At 52.5% G+C, this 15,549-nt stretch overlaps 1 long non-coding RNA gene across 8 annotated transcripts in view; it reads right to left on the bottom strand.

The window, feature by feature from the left end:
• LOC102154993 overlaps window positions 1-15,549 on the bottom strand; it is a 26,083-nt gene extending 10,534 nt beyond the window's left edge. Inside the window, exons 1-4 of one of the 8 annotated variants that reach the window (XR_005374753.1) lie at window positions 15,050-15,549; window positions 14,153-14,251; window positions 14,000-14,050; window positions 11,994-12,178 (exon numbers count right to left, since the gene is read on the bottom strand). This is a non-coding gene — a long non-coding RNA (uncharacterized LOC102154993). Of the gene's footprint in view, window positions 1-11,993; window positions 12,179-13,999; window positions 14,051-14,152; window positions 14,325-15,049 lie in introns of all 8 variants that reach the window. The other 7 variants (XR_005374754.1, XR_005374756.1, XR_005374757.1 and 4 more) reach the window with 7 other exon arrangements.

Below are 15,549 nucleotides of genomic sequence, written 5' to 3'. Positions count from 1 at the left end.
GTCCCTGCCCCTCCCATATCCCCTTGACAGCCATCACCCAGTCACCACAGAATCTCCTTCTATAGACACCTTCCTTTGGCCCCAGAAGCTTGCTCAGATCAACACACAGAGCAGGCTAGAAGTGTCAGAGTTAATGGTGCCCAGGGGTGGCCTCGATCAACAATGGACAGATACCCAAGCATTCTTTCCCTTGGTGGAAACAGCTGGGGCTGTTCTTCCTAGAGGTCCCCAGTGGGATGGAACCCCATTGTCACTAGCAATAACCTCTCCCTTACCCACTCCACATTTGGCTTCTCCCTTGTCTCATTTCTGCACTTCCATACACACCCTTCCTGGAATCACCTTCCACATAAACTGGCTCTTAGCCCTTTATCTCAAAGACTGTGCTTCGGGGAACCCAGCCTGAGACAGCGTGGTTGGTGAGACTGCATCCCATGGCTTCCCAGGGCTGCAAGAGTCTGGAAATTCTGCTCCCATTAACGCTGGGTTTCTGCTGAAAGGAGAGAGAAGAGGCTCCTATGGAGGTGACCATCAAACAATCTCTACCACACCTGAGTTTGGTTGGCTCTAGAGTAGGCCCAGAATTATTCATGTTCACCCCAACACTCCCAGGACCATATCATGTGGAGCATCATGCTGCACATGGGGTTCCAGGGGAAGCCAGACCTGGCCTCTGCCCTCAGGGAGCCTACAGTCTGCAGGGGGAGGCGGACAAAGAACCACTTTGATACTGCTGCCTTTGGAAAGCTCTACTTCCCAGCATGGCTCTATCCTAAGAGATGTACGTGCCTGACAACATTTACTCTTTCTATTACCAATACTCACATCTTAGAGTGTCTGACCTTATGTTACACTGCTCCCTGCTGCTGCAATGCACCCCCCTCTTGTGCTCCAGCTGTTTTGTCTACCTGGCCTGCTTCCTTGGCCTCCCTGTGCATTGAGGCCATTCTTGCAGTAAGACCTGGGAGTTACTTTGCCTTTGGCTCAGTGGACCTCAAACTTGGCTGCATAGTAGAATCACTGGGGAGACTTTGTAAAGCCCCGCACACTGGCCACCAAGGGATGCCCTGCATCAGCACGGAGCTGAGTGGGCACCAGGCATTGGTATTTCTGCAAGCTCACCCAGGCAGTTTGGACTTGCAGGCGGGATGGAGACTGTGTTCTAACTTCTCCCTTCTATAAAGCCTTCCCATTTTTAAACAAAAATATTTATTTATTCATGAGAGACACACAGAGAGAGAGGCAGAGACACAGGCAGAGGGAGAAGCAGGCTCCATGCAGGGAGTCCAGCGTGGGACTGGATCCCGGGTCTCCAGGATCACACCCTGGGCCAAAGGCGGTGCTAAACCGCTGAGCCACCCAGGCTACCCAAAGCCTTTCCATTTGACCCAAATTTCCCCTGCAACTTTCATCATTTGATGGCTGGCTTGTGTGTATCTGTCCCGTCCCCCAAGGAAAGTTCCTGTGGTATCCTTCACAGCACCGGGCAAGTGCTAAACCCTCCTTTCCACACCTCAGTCAAGATGTGTTCTCCAGGAGGCTGAGGGACACACAGCGAGTCATTTATCTCCGTCTCTCTTCTCCTCCCTGTGGCCCTTCCTGCTCAGTGGTGGCCGTCACGCCGGCCCCCTAGGAGCTGACCTCTGCTTGGTCCATATGTGGCTCTCGGTGGGGAACTCCTCAAAGCAAACGCCGAGGGCCTGCCCTACCCTCACGCAGCCTGCCCTCGACGCTGCCCGGGTCAGAGGGCCTGGTGTGCCGGCGTGTGCGCAGCCGGCTGTCCCCCGGGCCGTCACTGCCATCCTGCAGCGCCCCCTCTGCCTCCTGCCCCGCAGCTCTGTCCTCAGGGGGACCGCAGGGAAGGGAAACGAGCTGGCTAGCACGGAAAAAATTCCCCAGAGTGGCCATGGAAACATCTCTCCCTCCATAGGCCCCTCTTACCGCGTAATCTGGCCCCACTGCCACCTGGGGGAGAGTTCACGTCCCTCCCCTCCACCTGGGCGGCCTGTTGTTTCCGCTGCCACCAGCAAATAATGGCAGATGTGACTCTAAGGCTGGGTCACGTAGGCCATTCAGCCTCCGTTCAGTTTCCGTCATGGGGAGCCCACCCCCAGAACCCGTCACCTCACGGTAAGGTGAGGCTGTGTGCAGGTGTCCTGTGCGGCAGCCCCAGCTGAGGCCTCAGCCGACGGTCAGAGGCCTGCAGACGTGCGGGTGACGCGCCCGGGGCTCCAGCAGGCTGCCCTCTGACCGGGTGTCAGGAGACCCGAGAGAGCCGCTGCACTGACCCAGCCTGCGAGCCATGGGCGACTGTAGTACCCACAGGATCGTTGCTTCCCACCATGACGTTGACATGGTTTCTTTTACAGCAGTGGGGAATGGATACACTGGTCCTCCAAGTGGGCTTAAGGCCCTGGGGGCAGGGCATTCTGGGGTCCCCAGAGGCCCCTCAAGGAGCAGGGCTGTGAGCTCTGGGCAGGCATGTCCCCTTGGCCAGGAGACCCTCCTCTTCATGGCTCCCAGACAGATGGAGGTGAGCCAGAGCTCGGCCCTCCGAGGGTCTGGACCCAAGGGTGGCCATGTCCCCAGGCATGCACCCCCAGAGTGGCTCAGAGGTGATGGTCCAGACTGGGGGCCTCTGAGCCCGTCTCCCTCTTACCTCATGTGTGGAGGAAGCAGAGTGCAGGGGTGAACAAGCAGGGCTTTGCAGTGAGAGCAGAGTTATCACCCCAAGCCATGTTTGACTTGGCTCCTCGTATGGTCTCTCTCTCTCTCTTTTTTTTTTTTTTTTTAAGAAATGTGTTGCCAACATTTAGAAACTGGAAAACTTCAAACAAAAACCTGTAGATATTTAAATATGTATTTTCCCTGATTACAGAAACAAACATGCTAAGATTTCCTCTTGAAAATCAGACAAGCCGGGGCCACTGGGGCCACCTGTCCTGGTGGCAACAAGTGGCTACAACTGACCGTGTCACTGGGCTCTCCTCTCCAGTGTGTTCTAGGCCCCACCTCTCACTGTTGCCCTAAGCTTCCCAGGCTTCGCTCATTGCATTAAACTGCCCACCCCGTGGAGGCCTTTGATTTTAGAATTCCCAAGGCTCATTGGCTCAGCTGGCCACCGAGGTCCTTCATTTAGTACCTGTGTGAACCAGGACCAGCTCCTTACTGTCCACTGCTTCTGGTTTCTAGCCCGTAAAACTCTAATACACCTGCCTTAGAGCAGTGGGGTGAGATGGAAACCAAAATACATAGGAGAGACTTATCCCAGCATCTGGCATATGGCAAGTACTTTATAAATAATTGTTATTGTTACCATTACAGTTATTTTTGCGATCTGGGGCCTTGGATCTAATTCCCTGCCTGACATCTCCCATGGCTCCCGCTCAGCCCACACAAGCTGTGTCCCAACACCCCACCCTGCAAATCCATCCCCTGGGCCCAGGGGAACCACGGGGACGGGAAACAGCCCAGAGCCACAGCCTTGCCTGCAAAAGTAAATATTAGTGTTGGCCCAGCCTGGGCGTGCTGAATGCAGAAGAGCAAGTGTGCTGGAGCCCCATGCAGCACGTCTGCCAGGAGCTGCCAGGCAGAAGGACCACCCCAGCCTGGCCCTCCTGTGCTCCAGGTTGCTTACAGGAGGTTGGGGCCAATGAAAACTCAGCTGGCAACATTTGCACCCCCACGAGTGTCCCATGACCAAGAAGGGTAGCTTCCCACCAGGCCTGCGGTCTCTGACTATAGTGGAGTAAGAGCTGCTGCTGGTGTCCAGGGTTCTGGCTTTGACAGGGACCACCTCCAAGCAGGTGACAGAAGGGCAAAGGCTTCCCTTGGGCAGAGCAAGTCCAGTTAGGAGGCAACTGGATTATGCAGGTCAAGCTGAGCGTCTTGCTTCAGCTTCAATTATCTGCTTATTTTAAGGAAAAAGGATGCAAACTAAAAGTCAGGGGCTTTGGATTGACTGCTGCCCAAAACCAGAAACCCACCCTGGCCACGTAAAGTGGTCAAGTGTGGACAGCAAGGGTTATTGTCATACCTGGGACCCCAAGCGATTTAGGGACTAAAGAACAGTTGTGTTCTCTCAGCTTCCCCATCAGCAGCAGGACTTCAGCAAACTTCCCAAGTACATCTGACAGGTGGTTGGGGGTCGGCAGAGGTAGTTACAGGAATGGTGGCCTTTGGGGTCAGTCAGGCCTGGGTTTGCATCCCAGCTCTGCCACTTAGTAGCTGTGTGATCTTTGTCAAGACTCCTAACTTCTCTATGCCTCAATTTGAGGAGGTAGGTCCCATTATCACCAATTTACAAATGAGCAAAAGTTGTAAATTAGTGATAATGGGACCTACCTCCTAGGATGAAAGGAGCTACTCCCCCTCCCCATGCCTGACCTTGAGGTGAATGCTGGTGTACCAGTTGAGCAGGACCTCGTACCCGGCACCTCCTAAACCACAAACCAGCTTGTGGACAGTCAGCCCTGTGCTCACGGTGATTCGACCAACAGTCATCTACTCCAGCATCCCTGCTGCCATACCACAGGTACACAGGGGAATAGTATGCAGCCATCTAAAGAGGACTGAGCACCCCCCCCCCATTGCCTTCTATGGAGAGATGGAGCAGCTCCCTCTGGATGGGCTAACGGACACCCAGGGATGGTTGATGAGCACAATTTTCTTGGTTCATCTCTCCCCCGTGGGTTGGCGGGCCCTGCAGGCTGAGGCCTATAATCTCAGCTGGGCACAAAGCCCCTGATGGGCCCAACCCCCTAGATACAGCCTCCACGTTCCCACAACAGCATCTCGCACAGATAACCATGGACACAGCACATTTCTGCTGGGGAAAAACTCCTTCTCAACTCAATTCGCTGCCAAGCCGGGCGAGTGCTCCAACTCGACAGAATTATCAGCACTGAGTTAACAGTGACAGATGACCCGAGAGGCGAGTGGGGACAGCAGGCAAACAGGTCTATTTCCCAGCTCCGAGATTCCATCTGGGCTTCCCCCAACAAAAGACGAATTTCTCTGCAGAGGTGTCCGCAGGTCCTTGTGTCGGAGTGACTTTTCCTCCCCTCGGCCTTTTGCCAGTGGCCGAGGAAGGAGGCAGGCGCCCAGGAGGCAAGCCCCTTGCCGCGGCCCTGAGCATCCTGGTACCCAGGGAGCTCTCCCGAGATCCTGTCAAAGGGGCCCCTGGAGGACCAGGGACAAAAGCATCTGAGAAATGCAGCTCTTCGGGAAAAGGGATTGACTGTCTGGGGGTGAATGGTAAACGGTCAACATCAACCCCAGGACAAATTCTTGTTTCCCCAGGCATTCTATCTTAGGAGTATTGCCAGCCAATCTTGCACCCCCCATAGCCCTCTAGGAATTGGAACTGCTGGGGGCGGGGGAAGGGTGAGGGGGGTTTTGCAGGTCCAGCTCGGGAAAGGCTCCCAAGATGATAAAACTGTCAGGCTCTCAAGCCTGTGACCTGTGGCTGCAGCCGGGCCAGGTGGTGCCCACACACGTGCAGCTGTGCGGGCTGCTGACCCCGGGGGCTGCCTCTCTGCGTGGAGGGGAGGCCCAGCACAGAGGCTTCCCGGTTCTCCCCCACCCCCCCTCCCTCCCAGGCACCCTGGAAGAGCCACTAAGTGATTTCACAGCTCAATGCCTGGACAGCCCCATCCATCAAACGGGACAGGGAGGACACCCTCCCTTACAAAGCGGGAGTTGCTCTAAATATCATTGTTCTTGTGTCTCGATATGGAGTGTTTCGGTAGGCTAGACACCTGGAAGTAGAACACTGGGTCAAAGGGCGTTTCATTAAACATTTTGATAGATGCTAAAAGCTCTCCCAGTTTTCGCCCCCATGTCAGGCAACTTTTCCTGTGTAACAACCTTGAAATTTCAGCTGCGCAAAACAACAAACATTTATTTTCTGGCTTACTTGTCTGCAGTGCAGCCAGGGAGGGGTGGGTTGGGCTGAGCCAGGCTGGGCAGGGCAGGGCAGGGCTGGGCCGGGCTCCAAGCTGTGTCTCCCATCCTCCTCCCCCTGCCAGCAGCTCCCCAGGGAATGAGGTTCTCCCGGCAGAAGCACAAGAGGGACAAACAGAAAACATTCAAGGCCTCTTAAGGCCTAAGCTCAGACCTGGCCATCATTGCTCCCACCCCCATCTCATTGGGCAGAGCAAGCCCTGTGGCCAAGCCTGACCACGGGACGGAGACATACTCCCCACCATGAAGTTAGGAGTAGGGGAGGAGGGAATGCTTGCTGAACCATAATCCAGTCTACCCCACTCCCTGTCACGTGTGTGTGTGTGTGTGTGTGTGTGTGTGCTAATGCTTACGGGCGAGAATGTCCACTGCAACATAGTGATGCTATTGAGACCTCAAGGAGGAGCACCTGAGTGGCTTAGTGGTTGAGCATCTGCCTTGGGCTCAGGGTGTGATCCTGGGGTCCTGGGCTTGAGTCCTGCATCAGGGTCCCTGCATGGAGCCTGCTTCTCCCTCTGCCTGTGTCTCTGCCTCTCTCTGTGTGTCTCTCATAAATAAATAAAATCTTTAAAAAAAAATGAAGCCTCTAAAAACCAAAATATTCATCAATAGGGAGGGATTACCTAAACCACACTACACATAAGCAGATGGATACTATGTGGCAGTCAACAAGGAATGGGGCTTACCTCCATGAACAGATATGGGAAGATACCCCAAGTCATAGAACAAGTGATTGTGTACAGTAGGATTCCTCTGAGGGAAAGAACATCCCACTGGTGTGCATGTGTGTGTGTGTGTGTGTGTAAATGGAAAGAAGACTGGGAGGAAGGCCATAGTTAATTCTATGTATAGGGAAGAACTTCTGAATTATTTTAATCTTTTACAAAGGGGATACGTTTATATACTATGTGCAAAGTTCTTTTTTTAAAACTAGAATACCAGAAGACAAATTTTAAAATAACCATTGTGAGGGGCTTGAGACCTTATTAGATGCAAATGTTGTAGAAACTCGGGAATGTTTGGATCCTGCCAAACCAGAGTCACCCTCCTTCCCCTCTGCCATACACCCTCCTGCCCCACAAAGTCCCTTTGGGAGACAAACTCCCATGAGCGATCAGGGAAGGAAACTAAAAGTGGCCCTTTTATTATGAGCTGGGCTGAATGCCCAGGCAGGCGGAGGCCTTGGGCGGTAACTGAGCTGAAGCATGAGAGGCAGGCCCAGAACCCACGTGGGTTGCTCCAGCCCACTGAGCCCTGGCCTCATGTTCTGCTGTCTGCTTGGCCTGATAAGACCCGAGTGTCAGAGATGCCCATGAGGCCTGGAGAAGAGCCAAGACTGCCACACAGGCTCTGAGGACGTAGGCCAGGCCTCCACTGGCCATCCAGGCCTTGAGAGGAGGCAATCACACCCATGCCCACCAGGAAACTCAGTTCCCCGTTGGCATTCCCTGCTTTTGGAGAAGAATAAGCAAGGAGGCAGGGAGGAGTATTGTCTCTATAATCACGATGGTTTCTTCCAAATCTCTAGACTTGCACGTCCACTATGGCAGCCAATGGCCCCATAAGGCTACTTAAACTGAAATTACTTTAAATCAAAGATCCAGCTGCTGAGGCACACTAAACACACATCACCTGTGCAGTAGCCACAGGTGGCTGGTGGTTTCCATCTTGAGCGGCCCAGGTGGAGAGTGCTGGCAATGACATGGGAAGTTTTGCTGGGTGGTGCTGTTGCAGGCTTTGACAGCCACATGCAGGTTCAGGGACTGAGGTGTGCGGGTGAGCATTCGGTACAAGAGGTGGGGGTGGGAGCAGTCAACCTCACTATTTTGTTCTGGATATCAACAGGAATGTCACAATGTCCCCATAGGTAACCCCCCAGGAGGCCTCAGCCGGAGGTCAGCAGTGCAGTCTCCCTCCCAGGGTCTGGGGGACCTGGACTCCCTCCCACTGGCTCATTTGTCCCTGCAGCCCTGGCCTGAAACAAAGAAATTTCCATCTGTCTCCCCTTCATCGTTGCACATAAGGAAAATGGACACCTTTTGGAACAGAAAGGACAGCTCCACACCCAGAGAAAACTGACTTCTGCCTGTATCATTACACAAACCTACTCTGTTAAAACCCCCATGCAATCCCCTGAAGATCAAGTTTCCAGTCTCACGCCGTGGTCCTCTCAATGATGTTCAGTGCTCCCAACACACTGCCTGCTTAGAACTCCTACCTTCTGTGCCTTTGGCCAGAGAGCACCCCCTGGGACCCATTCTCCCCAGGTTCTGCCCCTAGACCTTCCCCTCACTATCATACCCCAGAGGTTGTCAACAGATTGCCATGGGCTGAGTCAGGCTCACAGATGGGGATTATTGGGTCCATACAACCCTTTAGCATAGTTGAAATAAACAGCCTCAAAAATCAAGAAATTTCACATAAAAAACCCAGATTTCTGGCTCCCTTCAACAAACTAGAAGCTCTTACAAGCCCAGGCCTGTCTTTCCACATGGCAATAAGCCAATGGAACCCAGCAGGGTTGTGGGCACTTCTATTTGCCTCCCTGGTGCTCCCGCCTGACCCCCATGGGCATTAGAATAAAGGACTCTGTTCGCCCACCCCCCGTTCACTCCCCCAAAGGACCTACTCTCACTTGCTCCCTGGGAGTTCCCAGGATTTTCTCATGCTGGACTTCCCACCTCCTCTCCTGTCCTCACATCCACCACTAATCTAGACATCACTTGGCCACCCACTTTACCGAGTACCAATATGCCATCTCCCCTTCCTCCACAGGCATATCTCCCACCGCATCTCCAGGGTCGGGAGCTCCCTGCACAGGCCAGAACACCAGGGGCCACCCGCAGACTGCATAGCCCAGCCATCTCAGCCTCTGCTGCACAGTCTGACCTGACCTCGAGTAGCTCAGTAACTTCCTCCCTGGCCTCCCTGATGGCAGCCAACAGCCATTCATTCATTCATTTGACAAGGATGCACTAAGCACCAACCATGAGCCCGAGGCGGCTCTCCCCAGAGGCAGTGACCAAAACAGACAAAAATCTCTGTCCTTATGTGCTATGTCCTAGTGGAGGGAGTAATAGTTAAAAAAAAAAAAAAAAGAGTAAGAAAAGATATGCGTGTGTAAGATGGTGGTAGGTGCCATGGAGAAAAACTAGAAGGGGAAGGAGGGTAGCGAAGGGGACTTGTCATTTTACATAGGTGGTAAGGAGAGGCCTCAGTAAGAGAGCGACATTTCAGCCAAGACCTGAAAGAGGTGAAGAAGTGAACCGTGTGGATACCAGCAGGCAAAGCAATTCCGGCAGAGGGAACAGCAAATGCAAAGCCTCGAGGCAGGATGCGCCAGCGCGGCTTGGTCTAGGAACCGCAGGTAGCTCACGTGGCTGGACTAAGTAAATGGTGAATTTACTTGATTTACCGAATCAAGGAGGTGTTTGATGGGGAAATTGTATAGAACCTTGTAGGCCATCGAAAGCACTTTGTTTGCCATGCTGGGAGAGATGGGCTGTTCTCAGAAGGTCCTAGGCAGACGAGAGAAGTGAGGTGCCAAGTTTCATCAGGATCTCTCTGGCGAAGGCGCTGAGCAGAAGCCAAAGCGGCCAGGACTGATGCAGGGAGACCAGTGGCAAGGCTGCTCCAGCGGGGCAGGCAGGAGGTGGTGGGCTGGCACGGGTAAGTAGAGTGGAGGCAGGGAGAGAGAAGCAGTGGCTTTCTGGACCCAGAGTAGCAGCACCAAATCCATCTGCAGACATGTTAGAGTGGGGATGTGCGCGCAAGAGCAATTTGAAGGTAATGGCAAGGTTACAGCTAAGTATCTACAAGGACAGGGTTGCCATTAGTGAATTTATTACGTTCTAACCGCTGAACCCTGTGCTTTACCAGAAGTGTCTAATTGAATCCTCCTGCAGACCTACACGGTTGGGATGAGTGCCCTGCCAGTTCGTGCATGGGTGGATTATACAGGAAAGACAGGAGCAGGGCAGGAGCTCCTCACCGCTGGAGCTGTGGCTCTTCAGCCAGCCTGCCTGGCTCACCTTCCGGTTCGGCCACTCTCTAGAATACACGAGCTTTAAGGCTCCCCAACTTCTTTAATGAAGGTCTAAGGCTCCAAAGATGCACATCTCAAAAGAGACAGAGCCAGGAGGAAGCTGCTCCGGCATCGTGATCTGGTCTCAGAAGTCACACGGTCATCCCTATTCTACTCCACTCCTCAGAATCGAGGTCCTAATCCAGCCTATATTTAAGGGGAAGGGAATTAGACTCTGCCTCCTGAAGGGAGCAAAGAACTTGCAGGCACATTTTAAAACCATTGTGAAAACTGTCCCTCAGTTTCCCCGTCTGTAAAATGGGGAAGGTTATGAGAAAAACCTTTGCCTCAAAGGATGAAATAATTAGGTAAAGCATTTTTACAATGTCCCATACATAGGAAGTACTGCTTTTTAAAAAAGATTTATTTATATATTTTTAGGGAGAGAGAAGCACACAAGCAGGAGGGGCAGAGGGAGAGAGAATCCCAAGCAGATTCCATGCTGAGTGCTGAGCCCAACAACGGGTTGCATCTCACAACCCTGAGATCACGACTGAGCTGAAATCACAAGTCACACACCCCACTGGCTGCGCCAGCCAAGCACCCCAGTAAGTACTGTTGTTGTTTTTTTTAAAACAAATCATTGATCATTTCATTTAGATCAAACTCAAATAACTTTGAAGCCAACAACCTGCATTTCTTCCAGATCTTTGGACATCCACCAGGGTTTTGGCTTAGATGCTCTGGATTCTTCGAAGCTGCCAGCCAGCCCAGAAGGGACTTCCAGCTGAGCAGCATCTGGCTGGGCCTGGGCCTGGGGCCTTCGAGTTTCTGCTTCCCACCTGGCAGGTAGGGGTTAATTCATTCTGGCTTATTAGTGAATTCAGTTTCGGAGCACAAGTCTGAGGCTTCCAGCCAAGCTCCCTGCTCCCCTCCCAAGGAGCCATGTCAGAAGAGGGAAAATAATTAGTCATTAAAACGAGTGCTTCGGGAACATGACAAACGTCAAGCCCCCATCTCACAGCTGGGCGACATCCTGACATTTAAAACAGTTAGTTCCACAGCCCCCTTGCAACATTCATGATGCATCATCCATTTGGCTTTCCAAGTCATGGCCCAGAGGACCCTCAGGCTGCCCTGCTGGCTGCAACTTCACCTGCCCTGGTGTTCCATGAATAACTCACTCTTTGTCATCTATCTGGCAAAAGTGGCATTACACAAAGAGTGCCCCCATGCCAAAAATACCAAAATCTGGCCCTTGCCTCCCATCCAACCCAACCACCAACTTGCTTGGATAAATATCCATCTTCTCACCAACCCACCCACCCATTTTTTTCATCTATTCATCCATCCTTACACCAACCTATCCATCTACCCACCCATCCTTTCATTTATTCACCCATCCATCCATCTATATATCAAGCTACCTATTGATCCAATCTACCATCCAACCACCTCCAACCCAACCCATCCCATCCATCTACCAGGCAACCCATCTACTCATCCAGCCAGGCAACAGACGCTTATACTCATTCATTTCTCCAGCAAACATTTAGTAGCAACTACTATTTATTCATGTATGCATTCATTCAAGCAACATATGTAGAGAACTTAATATCTCATTTATTTACTCAGCAATGAGCACCCACTATTTACATACTCACTTAATAGTGTTGAGGCACCAACCACCTATTCACCTACTCAACGAACATTTTAGCAACCGTTATTCAGTAACTCAGCAAAGAGGTGAGCGTTTATTGAGCATTTACTAATGCCAGAGCCTGTTCCAATGACTAGGGATGATTAGGACAAAGCCCATGTCTTTAAGCAACAAATAGTCTAAGCAAGAAGACAGGCCCATCAACAGCTGGAGTTGTTCTGCAAGGCTGTCAGCACATTGACAAAGACACCCATGTACAAAGTCTCCAAGGCGGTGTACAAGATCTATCTAGTCTGAAAGATCTAGAAAAGCCTTCCTGAGGGAGTCATGGGAGCTGTGACTCACCTGTGGGCTTGAAACTCAGGCCACCAGGAATGCCAGCTCTGTCTTCTAGCTCTGTGACTTAGGGTTGTGACTGGCCATCTGAATGTCACTTTTCTCACCGTAGAATGGAGGTAATAATGGTGGGTGAAATGAAGATAATAGTGTTTATCTCCGTAGAATCTTGAAGAGGGAAGCATGTATGGTTCCTGTTCAAGAAGCGGTCGCTCTCAGTACTTATACTTAAAGCACTTTGTAGCAGTTAGCCATTGAGAAGGGGGACGGAGGGTGCTCCAGGCAGCGAGGCCCAAAGCCGAGGCCCAGAGGCCAGAAAGTCTTGTTGAGTGCAGGGCCAGGGCACTGGGGACTAAATGTGCTTTCGGGTTGCTACGAAGTGGTGAGAGAGGAATAGGAAGAGGAGGAGGGACTGGGAAAAACATGGACCGCAGCATTTAGGACAAGGTTCTCAAAGTCTGTGGAGCACAGCATCAGCATCATGTGGGAACGAGAAATGCACATCGTTGGGCCAGACTCCAGACCTACTGGATGAGAAACTCCGGGTGGAGGCCCAGCATCCCATATGTTCACAAGCCCTCCAGGTGCCCGTGATGCACTTGAGCCTGAGATAGGGGGTGAGGGGTTATGGATTGATAGTGGGAGGAGAGGGTAGGGAGGAGCCTGGCAAGGCTCCCCGGGGGAGTGTTTGTCAACAGATTTGCTTTCCTTACCAAACAATAAAATACCCTTTTAAAAAGTTGATTTATTTATTTAATAATCTTGACACCCAACATGGGGCTTGAACTTAAAACGTGCTCTTGGGACAGAACCAGCTAGGTGTCCCCCGCCCCCACCAAACAATAAGACACCTTTAGTTGCGAGTTGTTGACCAGGGGAGTGAGGGGCAGGGAATGTAGGTAGCAGAGAAAACCCAGCTCTCCTGCTGGCAAAGCAATTCCCTGCCAGCTCCCCATGGAAGGGGGGTCCAGGTGTGATGAAGCACTTGCCTTGGGGGCTCCTACTCCTGAAGGCACGGGAAGCTTCTGGCTCCGGTCTGAGGGCACCAGGCCAGGGCTCAGCCAGTTCTGGGGCTCTACTACCCCCCACCCCGTGCCCCTGCCTTCTGCCTGTCGCAGGCACGCAGGGATGTCACAGGAAACAATGTGCCTTTGCAAGCAGCCCCGGCTTTGGCAGCGGCCCGGCGTCAGGCATCACAATGACTCTCATTTCCTAGGAAACAAGGAGTCGCACTTGTACCTTTGCTGGGAGCCTCCGCATTTGGAACCATCATGTGACTCAGGGAGCTATTTTTAGCCTCCCCCAGCCCTGTGTTGTAGGAAGAATGATTTGATGAAAATACTAAACTCATTAAAAGCCTGGGGGATGGGGAGGGGAGGTAGGGCTGCCAGAGCAGGCGACTGCAGCCTCCACGATTCCAGCCCAGGCTGAGCAGGACACAAGTAATGACCACTGGGACCTGGCATGCCCCCTGGGTCTGTGCCTGGGGCGGGGGTGGGGGTAGGGAGAAGGGGGAAGGGACTACCCCAGCTCTTGGTATTGCTGGGTCTCTGCGCCAGGCACTGTGCTCAGCATTCTATCTGCATGGTTTTGTCTCTGCCTGACGATGCTCCTAGGAAAGAAGCCGGTCCCATTCTGCAGAGGAACAAACTGAGGTTCAGAGGGTTTTAAGAAGTTGTGTGAGGTCATTTGCTAGGAAGCCTGGAATCCTGGATTGGAACCCAGCTCACCTGATGCTGGAGCTTGCCCCTCACCCATCCTACCAGAGGGAGCCCTATCTGTACCCACTAGCTGCTGGAAGCAGGGAAATGGGGCCAGTTGCAAGGCCATGCCACCCAAGCAGTCTTACGGGGTCAGCACTTAGAAGGGCCCCAAGGTCAGTTTAATAAGCGCTGTTCCTGCCTTGAAATTCCCAGTCACTCTTAAACAAGGGGCCCTGTATTTCCATTTTGCACAGGGTCTAGCAAATCACACTGCCTGTCCCACTAGAGAGTTCTCCTGCCCTCTTCACATACCGCTCTGACGTGCACGCTAGATGAGTTTCTCGGCTTAGTTTTTTCTTCCTCCTATTCAGAATAAAGGAGGACTTTCTTTTTATTGTGTTCCTGGTGAACCCCAAATCCCAGAGTCACCCAGACAGGCATTCCCATCCCAGGTGGACCACTTACTGGCTATGTGCTCCCCAGAATCTGCTTCTCCTTTCCAAGCCTTCTCCTGTGAGGTAGGTAGGCCCAACTGGACCCCTTCATAGATGCAGAAGGATGACGCTTGGAGAAGACAGTAATGTGTTCAAGGTCACAGCCAGAGAGTGACACAGGCAGGATCAGAACCCAAGCCTAACTGCAAATCCAGGGTGAATGTCAGGGGTCCCGTCCTATACTGAGCGGACAGCATATCCCCTCATCTCACCCAGAACAGTGACCTCAGTTCCCAAGGCAGCCCCTTCTTCCAAAGGACTCTGAGCCTTTGGGGAAAGGTAGGGTAGGCAAGCCAAAAGCCAGTGGCCTCATGCCCAACCTCCAGACACCCACACAAGGAACCTCCTCCTTGCCCCTTTAGCCAAAACACATTTTCAATGTCCTTGTGCAAACTAGCTCCTCCCAGACCAGCACACCAATTTTCCAGCCAGCCCCAACTGTTCAGAGCCTCGGGAAGGATGTCCTACTCTAGAAGCACTGAGGAGAAAGAGCTGGAAAAGGCACCAGTTGTGGCAGGATTCCTCATGAAGGACCCACCTTTTTTCTTTCTTTTTTAAAAGATTTTATTTATTCATGAGAGACACAGAGAGAGAGACGCAGAGGCACAGGCAGAGGGAGAAGCAGGCTCCATGCAGGGAGCCCGATGTGGGACTCGATCCCAGGACCCCAGGATCACGCCCTGGGCCGAAGGCAGATGCTCAACCACTGAGCCACCCAGGTGCCCTGGACCCATCTTTCTTTGGGAAAGATGGGGACTTCAGAGGGGAGGACAGGAGGACCGGACAATACAGAGAATCATATTGGCCTTGAAGGGCATCCAGGATCAAGGGACCGAAATTGAATCAATTGAGTTAGCTGCTGCCTCACCTCTGTCCCCTGGGCCCTCACTTCTGCTGACATCCAAAGGCTTCTCAGGCAAGCACCTGTGACCCTCTGTCCATGAGAACCCCTGGTCTCAGGAGCAAGCTTGGCCACGCAAAGAATATGCAGGTCATGCCCCCCAGGAGCAGCCTCAAGCAATGACAGTGGGGAGGTAGGGATCAAATGCTGCTGCCTCGCACCTCAAGTGGGACAATTCTGAGGTGTGTTCCACACGGTCTCCCAGGGGACCCGCTGGCACGGAGGCCAGTTGCCCGTGGCAACAACCTGCTCATTACCGTGTCTTCTCTTGGCTGCTTTCCCTTCCCTATCTCATTTCCCTACACCTCTGCCAGTGTTTCTGGGGCTCCCCTCAAACCTTTACCTCAGAGTCTGCTTCTGAGGGAGTCAGCCTCACCACCAAAAACATTCATTCATTCATGCTACAGAACGTCTGCCATTTTATGAGCATTAAAGTCATTTCCCTTAAGCCTCTGAAAACGGGAATT

This window comes from Canis lupus, chromosome 20 (genome assembly GCF_011100685.1).
Source record: "Canis lupus familiaris isolate Mischka breed German Shepherd chromosome 20, alternate assembly UU_Cfam_GSD_1.0, whole genome shotgun sequence".
NCBI lineage: Eukaryota > Metazoa > Chordata > Mammalia > Carnivora > Canidae > Canis > Canis lupus.
Note: the sequence above shows the minus strand (reverse complement) of the source record. Positions and strands in the feature narration are given on the sequence as shown.